The sequence below is a fragment of the Clarias gariepinus genome, chromosome 17 (genome assembly GCF_024256425.1).
Source record: "Clarias gariepinus isolate MV-2021 ecotype Netherlands chromosome 17, CGAR_prim_01v2, whole genome shotgun sequence".
NCBI classification, from domain to species: domain Eukaryota; kingdom Metazoa; phylum Chordata; class Actinopteri; order Siluriformes; family Clariidae; genus Clarias; species Clarias gariepinus.
In genome coordinates, this window is record NC_071116.1 from 21,685,400 (window position 1) to 21,695,306 (window position 9,907).

Here is a 9,907-nt window from a genome sequence, read left to right on the forward strand (position 1 = left end):
CCACTTGGTGAAGTTGTATGGCAAAGAGAAAAAATCAACAGTAAAAGTTAAAGGAAGAGCATTTTTATACGCACATAATGTGATGAGACCTCACTGGATTGGGACTAAACAGCTGTGTTGCAATAAGAAAACCACTTGTTAGTGAGATTAATAATAATAATAATAATAATAATAATAAAGACTTCAGTTTGCTAGGGCGCATAAAGATTTGACTTTGGAAAGATGGAAAAAAGACAATATGCTCTGATAAATTCAGATCGACAATATTCCAGAGTGATGTAATGGACAAAACACAGGCTAAAACCTCCAAATACTCTCAAATAAATTTTCATATGAAGGAGAGATTTGATGGCTTATTGGCCTATGATTTTGCTTGACAGTAAAATAATATTAATCATAGATTGACAGTTTATTACATAATTTACAGTTTATAACATATTACATTGAGACATTTGGAATGGGGTGGCACACTGGTGCAGAAAGATCCTGGTTCGATCCTGAGGAAGCAGTATTTCTGAGGGATGTGGAGTCCTAGGCAATGCTTTCCTTGGGCCTCCCACTCCATCACGTTCCACATTATCTGTGTGTTACATAATTATTTAATTGTACACAACATTGTAATATCATTAATGAGCTTTAGACAGTCTTACCTTAAGGCTAGTGCAGCTAAAATGTCTGTCTATGGGATTTAGTCTTTGCAAATGGAGCGATTTTGTGTTGTTCCTTCTGTGACATTGTGGAGCTGATATATTGCCATATAAGTCCAAGAGGTTTGCCTTGTAAATGTAGTCCAACATAATAAATTTACCACACACACATGGTCAGCAAAAGTATGTACAGCAGCCCTTATCTCCAAAGATATGTCCTCGCATCAACATCACTCATGTTGTGCTTCAAGTTATTGCAACGATCAAGTGAAGATAATAAAATAGAATAAAAGTCCATGTACGTATATCAACATAGGCTTTCAATTTAGAAAACCTTTTGTGAAGGCTAGAGAGACCTTGATCTACAAGAGGAAGAAAATTCTCACTATAACAGCTCCTCAGATATGGATGGAGTTTCTTCTGTTGCTTTGTTTTTCTTTGTCCTGTCTGTAGGAACGCCATTTATATCTCTAATTTCTCTTCCATCTGCCTGTGCTGCCGGTCCTTCTCCCTGTGATTTAGCAGATATTGTCAGACACATTTTATTTCTCTCTCAAGTGTTTCTGTAGATGCAGCAAAGCTCTGAAATAACTTACTCACTCAGTTTACCTGATAAAGTTCAACACGCAGAATGAAACATCATGATATAGTTACTTTTTGAAGACTTTTCTTTGTTACCACTGTCGCTGTCTCAGCATCCTTTTTCTCTACTGAAGAGGTGATAAGCCCAGCCAAGGTCTTGAGTATTTCAGGCATTTGGCATCAACACATAGGCCTTGACACTCTAATCTTTACTCTCCCATCTGGTAGCAGAGAGGGGTTTAAGGGTTTAGTAGGTCATGGGCGCTTTAAGGATAGTCCAATAATGTACTGAGGAGCTAGAAAGATTAAATATCCATGTAGGAATAACAATGATATAATGAAAATCTGCAGCATCAGATAGGATTCCATATAAAGAGGTGATAATAAAGATATAATAAAGATAAAAATATGCATTTGTTCTGCTTATCAAAGTGAGTGCAGTAAAAGCAAAAGCAAAAAAATGACCTGTGCTCAGTGAATAAACAAGCTATGAATGATGCACTATTTTTCTGTTTCCATCGTCGTGAAGTAGTTGTCTTCAGTAAACCATTTTGAAACAGGGTCTTCATTTTGACGGAAACATGTATCTGAACCTTTTTTTTTGGTCTCCAAGTAAACAAGGCTATTTTGCAGGGTCTTCAGGCATGTGCACAATATTAAACAGTCCTCTCACCTTTCTCACAGTCTCACTGGGGAACGATGAGAAGCCTGTGACAGTTTCAGGGGGAGTAGGGGAGGGTGGTGTCATTTCTGCCAGGGTTTTAGCATAATCAGAGACTGACACTGGACAGTGTTGGACAGAATAGATTTTTTGCAAGAAATAATTAGCATTCTGTCAGAATGGGAGTAGGCTCACTGTTAGGTGGCCAACCATAGGAGCTCAAAAAGAATGCAGGAGGCATTGGGTATGTTAGAAAATTGTACATTGTTTAAATATAATAATGGATAAATAAAAATAAGTGATAAGTTTTTATGTTTTTCTAGTTGTAGTGCTCAACTCACCTCGTGTCTTACTCTTCTTTCGTCAGCAGGGGGCTGCTATTGCATTCTTTAATGGATTTTCCTTGACCAGATGGTGACCCAGTTAGGCTGCAGACGATGAGGTATAAGGTCATTGTATCATTCCTGTCAGCAGCTTTCTGCACCATCTACCCTTTTTGCTCAATTTAGTCGCGTTAATTAAGATTTAGCTGTTGGGGGAGGGCCATGTTTTCTTGTGGATTTGTGTATATGCCAAGAGCATATGGAGAGTGTAGAAAGGAGGTGAAGAGGCGGGTACAGGCAGGTTGGAATGGGTGGAGAAAAGTTTCAGGTGTGTTGTGCGATAAAAGAGTATCAACGAGAATGAAAGGAAAGGTGTACAGGACAGTGGTGAGACCAGCGATGCTCTATGGCATAGGTCGGCAATTAACGGCCCGCGGGCCACAAGTGGCCCGCAAGCAAAAACATCTGGCCCGTGAGATTGTTTAAACTAGAGAATGAAAATAAATAAATGATATTTTTTTTAAAATCGGACTGACAGTCTCAAAAAAGCTCTTTGGTCGGAAACCTAATTTTTCAGAACAGAAATATTTCAATCGATCTAAATTCTTATTTGTTATATCTGGATACGAGGGTGAATAAGCGCATCAGCGAGGTGCAGAGCGAACGCTCAACATGCAAAAACAAATGACGTCTTGTTGTGCTTTGCGAGCACCCAGGGGTCCGTTCTTCGTACGTCGCTAACTCAGTTAGCTGGATTTGATTGTTGTGGATTTGTCCTGATCTTGGATTGTTTCGTTCTTCGATGCGCTTCTAGCATTTGTTGTCATAGCAACATATCCGTAAGCTTGAACCTGCTCGGGAGCAGGTTTATTTCATGTAAACAGGATTTAGCCTGCGCTCCTGCCAGGTTATGATTGGTTAAAATGGCGAGGTCACATCTGATTGGTTAAAGAGCATGACTGACTCACGTGGAAAAAGAAAAGTATATGCCCCCTGCCATGGACTCCCCCCCACTCACACACACACACACATAATCGCTATCAAATATTATATATGAACATAAATTAATAGGTTTAGTATTATCAAATATGATATTACTTTTATAATAAACCCTAGGCATGAGACAGCCGTCGAGACCATTATTACAAACTTGTATAATGTTTATTTTGTAACATTTATTTTTCAGGGGTTTGTCATAAAAATATGCTAATAAATATTTATATATATTAAAAATTAATATTTTATAATGATAAATTGGATGAAACTAGTTTTATTATAAAATAAACAATATAAAAGTATACATAATATTTCTATTTTTTCATATACAACATATTTATTTTCATATTGCTTATTTTATTTTATTGTCTCATGTAATTTGTAAACCATTAACCTATGAATTTCTGTTCTAATATAATATTTGATAGCGATTATGTGTGTGTGTGGGGGGGGGCAATCCATGGCAGGGGGGCATTTCAGCGCATAACATGTGTTACAAAAAAAAGTTGAGGCGCTCTTTTTCCATTTCGTCAACCAATCAAAGGGCTTGTGATCAGTGTTTCTACTGTCGATGCATATCCCCTTTTGAACCAACGCACGAGCGCGCAATAATCTTAGACAACTCAGTCCAGCTATACTAATCATCAACCACAGGTGTGCTCAAAGAACCGACTTAGCCGGATCGTAATTAGCACGATGATCTCATCTTAGATGTGTCAATTCATCTCGGATGTGTCAAGCGACGTACGAAGCAGTGGCGGAGCCAGGAAATTTTCTGTGGGGTGGCCAGGATGATTATGTGATCATTTTGGGGGTGGCATAAATTAGAACTATGTTTAGGTCACCTACTGTAAACCACACACCTCCTTAAGAAAGAACATACAGGAAACAGTTGTTTTATTATATCCATTAGTTATATTAGTTTTATTATATCCATTATAGTTATTTTAGTTATAAAAAAGTCTCCAAGTCAAGTGAGAGTCAAATCAAGTCAGTTACAATTACAAACTACTTTACAAAATCTAACTGACTGTCTTTCTGCACTTCAGCTGGTTTCTTGCTAACTGCTGCCTTGCTGAAGAAGGAAGCTATGTCTGATGCCTTTCTCTTCTGATGCACATCACCATCATTACAGCTAGTACTTGCAAAATTAACAAAAGCAAACAATAAAATTGACAGCCCAAGTTAACAAACTATAACATTCTTTTAACAAACTAACACATTTTGTTTGATTTAACTTATTTGCAGGAGTTATCTATCACCAATAGATATGCTAGTCAATTATCATGTTACCAAAACTATCAACAAATTATTCAAAAAGTAGTCAGACTTTAGTTGGAATGACAAATGTGACATCATTTTATTTTTTTCTCTTTTTTTGCCTCATGTAGCTTACTAAACAGTTTAATTACGAATTCACCGAGGCATAAAGAAGTTAGAAAATGCTTATACTTTTACTATCTTTAGATTAGATTAATAGTGTTTAAACAAGATTACCTGTAATTATGTGTTGTTCCGTCGCATTTTCAAATTCCCGCCAGTGGTCCTAGACGTTTAAGTTTCGTTTTGTAGTGGCGCTTAATTGACCTCTACACCGGCGTTCGTTTGTCTCTGTCTAACGTCAGCCTGCAGCCCCAACTGTAGTTTGTGTGTTAACCTGTGGGGGCAGTGTGTCGGGAACTGGATATGAAAGCCCGCCGCTACTGGGTTCACTTTCTGACTGCACAACGTCGTATTAAAGAAAGGTTCTTTTGTGGTTTAAAAAACATGCGAAAATTTCCGCGTAAGTTTTTTTTACAATTATTTTATTTTATTTTGCCCTTTTGCGCATTTCCCTATGTATAGCATGTAGGATCATGGGATATATCCGGTCCTCCGAAGCGTAAAATGAACGCGCAGAAAACGAACTAGAAGCAGTTTCCTTGCGTTCGTTGGGTTTTGAACGGCAAGAAAAAGCTGCATGCAACGTTTTTTTAATGCCGTATAAACGCGCAGCCGGACAAACGCACGTCACTAAAGCCCGTGTGAACACGCTCATTGACTCCTATGTGTAGAAAACACTCTGCGCTCACCGGACGCTACGAACGGAAAAAAAACGCTCGATTTTAACGCCCGTGTGAACAAGGCCTAAAAGAACTCCACTCCACTGGCGGTACCAGAATGTGCGCACACAAAAGTGTCCGGCATTGCTGTGGCAGTACAAAAAAGGTTCCGCGTCGCGCGGGTGGTTGCATGGATGGCTGTGGTCAGACCAGGGGGGGCCAATAGGGTGGCCGGGGTTCGGCGGGGGGTGGCCACGGCCCCCCCCGGCCACCCCCTGCCTCCGCGCATGGTACGAAGAACGGACCTCAGGGGTCCGTTCTTCGTCTGTCTCTAACTTAGTTAGCTGGATTTGATTGTTGTGGATTTGTCCTGATCTTGGATTGTTTCGTTCTTCGATGTGCTTCTCGCATTTGCTGTCATAGCAACATATCCGTAAGCTTGAACCTGCTCGGGAGCAGGTTTATTTCATGTAAACAGGATTTAGCCTGCGCTCCTGGCGGGTTATGATTGGTTGAAATGGCGAGGTCACATCTGATTGGTTAAAGAGTACGACTGACTCACGTGGAAAAAGATGAGTATATGCCCCCTGTCATGGACTCCCCCCCCCCCCCCACACACATAATCGCTATCAAATATTATATATGAACATAAATTCATAGGTTTAGTATTATCAAATATGATATTACTATTATAATAAACCCTAGGCACGAGACAGCCGTCAAGACCATTAATACAAATTCTTGTATAATGTTTATTTTGTAACACATTTATTTTTCAGGGGTTTGTCATAAAAATATGCATAAAATTATTGCCTCATGTTATTTGTAATTTGTAAACCATTAACCTATGAATTTATGTTCTAATATAATATTTGATAGCGATTATGTAGGGGGGCAATCCATGGCAGGGGGGGATTTCAGCGCATAACACGTGTTACAAAAAAAAGTTGAGCCGCTCTTTTTCCATTTCTCAACCAATCGGAGGGCTTGTGATCAGTGTTTCTACTGTTGATGCATATCGCCTTTTAAACCAACGCACGAGCGCGCAATAATCCTAGAGAACTCAATCCAGATATACTAATCATCAACAACAGGTGAGCTCGAAGAACCGAATTAGCCGGATCGTAATTAGCACGATGATCTCATCTTAGATGTGTCAATTCATCTCGGATGTGTCAAGCGACGTACGAAGAACGGACCCCTGGTGGGTTATGATTGGTTGAAATGGCGAGGTCACATCTGATTGGTTAAAGAGGACGACTGACGCGGACTGACTCACGTGGGAAAAGAAAAGGATCTTGCATATATCCTTGCATCTTGCACACTTATTTTTCAGGGGTTTGTCATGAATATGCAAATAAATAATTATATATAATAAAAAATAATTATTTTATAATGATAAATTATATAACCGAAACTAATTTTATAACAAACAATATAAAAGTATACATGTATTTCAAAAATATTAATATTTTTATTTTTTCATATACAACATATTTATTTTCATATTGCTTATTTTATTGTCTCATGTAATTTGTAAAGCATTAATCTATAAATGTATGTTCTAATATAATATTTAATAGCGATTATGTGGGGTGGGGGGGGGACAATCCATGGCAGGGGGGCATTTCTGTGCATAACACGTGTTACAAAAAAAATGGAGCCGCTCTTTTTCCATTTCGTCAACCAATAGCAGGGCTTGTGATCAGTGAGTAGACAACTCAATTCAGCCATACTAATCATCAACAACAGGTGTGCTCGAAGAACCAACCTAGCCGGATCGTAATTAGCACGATGATCTCATCTTAGATGTGTCAGTTTATCTCGGATCTCGGTTCTGTCATTTTACGAGCGCCTGTCATTTTCATCCTCCCCTATTAATTCAATAAATTAGCCAATGTTTTGGTTGTGGCCCGCCATGTAATGGCTTGAAAAAAATCTGGCCCGAGGCCAAACTTAATTGCCGACCCCTGCTCTATGGCTTAGAGACTGTAGCACTAAAAAAAAGTCAGGAGGCAGAGTTGGAGGTAGCAGAGCTGAAGATCTTGAGGTTTTTCTTGGGAGTGACAAGGATGGATAGGATCAAGAATGAGTTCATCAGAGGGACAACCCATGTTAGATGTTTTGGAGATAAAGTCAGAGAGGCCAGATTGAGGTGGTTTGGACATGTTCAGAGGAGAGATTGTGAATATATTGGTAGAAGGATGCTGATGTTGGAACTGCCAGGCAGGAGGTCTAGAGGAAGACCAAAGAGGAGATTTATGGATGCAGTGAGAGAGGACATAAAGTTATTGGTGTGAGAGAAGAGGATGCAGAGGATAGGGTTAGATGGTGGCAGATGATTCGCTGTGGCGACCCCTGAAAGGCACAAGTCGAAAGACAAAGAAAAAGAAGTGTGTATATGCCAAGAGGGTGATGCCAAAATTAAGACCACAAATGTGACCATTATCATTGGTTACATCCACAGAGTCATGTGGCCTGACGGCATATTCTAACCCCTGCCACCCATTGCTAGTCTTCAGCTTGCCAACAGGAGTAATCAAACACCCCTCTGTATGGCCTGAGTGAACAATATTGATGCCATTGCTGACCATTTGTCCATTTCCTGGCCACGGTACTCCATTCATCCTCAGGATGTCCATCCAATAGAGTTCAAATTCATCATTTTACATGAGTTAATCCAATTAATACTCTTCACATTGAAGGACAGGCTGGTCTTTTGGGTGCTGGACAGCCAGTGAGCTTTTGAGTCAGCTCTGTCATAAGGTAATGCTGCCTTCTTCGCTACTTGTCCATTGTCCAACAGGGTATTATTCTCTGTTCCCAATTAAAATTTTATAAGGATGGGTCGCTAACCCATTGGCTACTGCTCCTCTTTTTTCATACAGGCTCGATTTAAGACACGCTCACGTGAAGATATCATTGATAAGTTCAAGTTCTGATCAATGTACAGACAAAACCTTTCTTTTATTAATATAGATAAAGCTAGATGCTTGGCTTTTTCTTATAAACATTGTTTTAAACATTACTGTTTTTCTGTAGCAAAAATTGTAGAGCTACAATACAAAGATGCTTAAGGCATGTACAAGCTCACAACCGGTTTTGTTTTGAAGTCTGTGCACAAATCCACTGCCAGAAATCAAATATGACTCAAAACAAAGACTGCATTTATACTGATATTCATGCAAAGCCCACATACCGTACACTTACTCCAGGCACTAGAAAATGATGAAAGCTCCTGGGATTTACTGTGTTTTGAGCCAGTTTAGACTGAATAGTTGATGTAGGCTGCTAAATCTCATGAAAGAATGTTTGGCGATGAGTCCTGAGATGAGCATCACCTTTATAATTGCAGCATCTTTTCATAAGAGCTTCAAAGTCAAACCTGAGTAAAAATGATGATCCTCTGACCTGTTTTAAGGCGTTTATATTTAGCAAATAAATGCTTTGCACTCACCCACTGCTGGTTTAAACAAATGAGCACTGAAAATTCAATGCTGTTCCTGTTTATATCTTATTATATACAGTGTAACTTAACATAGTGATTCCTGAGTAATCCTTCAGATACATTACAAGGCTGCATTTCATGCTGTGTTTGGGGATTTGTCTCAAAGCATTCGGAGCTCTCGATTTAGTCAACTGTATTTGTTATCAGAATAATTCGTTTTTTTACCAGAATAATCTATTTCACATTTTCAATTTTTCTTATTAATCATGAAGGAAGACATTAGTCAAAACATGGTTGAATGGCTCTTTCATGAGCTGCTGCTGCTGAAGAAGAAGACCTCGTCTATTAGCTTTATTTTAAAGCATTGCTTTACACTTCGGCATTTGTTTACAAGGTTTATCTGTCTCTAAGTTGCCAGTGTGGTCACTATCACCATTTCATCACACTGAAGTTTAATGAGCAAAGCACAAGGGTTGTGAGCGCAACAAATTTCCCCTTTAAAATGCCGAGACACTAATAAAACTTAATGAGAAGAAAGATTCTTCAGGCAAGAAACATCTCAATATCATTGGACAAAGGCGCTAGTAGCATTTTTATTTTTTTTGAGTAATACTACAAATAGAGATGTAAAGTAGTTTCTTGTTCAACTGATAATTGCAATATTGATTTCTGATATTATAGGCTAAATTGTGGTGAACACTATGCAAGTGAACAGCTAAAAATATCTGTTGCTCAAACACAGCAGACTGACATGATTGGGGCTGGGTACTGTACTGAACAAACAATACTTCATGGGCATTGGTGGCTCAGTGCTAGGCTTCTCACCTGCCATGCAAAAGACACAGGTTTGATTCCTAGACAATACCCCAGCCGCTGGCTGCAGTGCCGGTCCCAAGCCTGATAACAATGGGAGGTTTGCATCAGGAAGGATCTAATGGTCTGCTGTGGCGATCCCTTGCCGGGAGCAGCTGAAAGACCAACAGCGCTGAACTTCAATACTAGAGTGTGTGTATCACGGAGTAGGTAATTATACACAATGATTTTTATCAGGATGTGATGCAATATATACAAAAAAAGTCATTACTTCCAAGATTGGTAACATGGCCAGGGCAGACAGCTACAGTATGAGCAGAAAGTTGTCCAATGTTCAACTCCAAACACTTCCTTCAAAATTTCAACCATTGGATTTCACTTCGCATAGGCGTCAC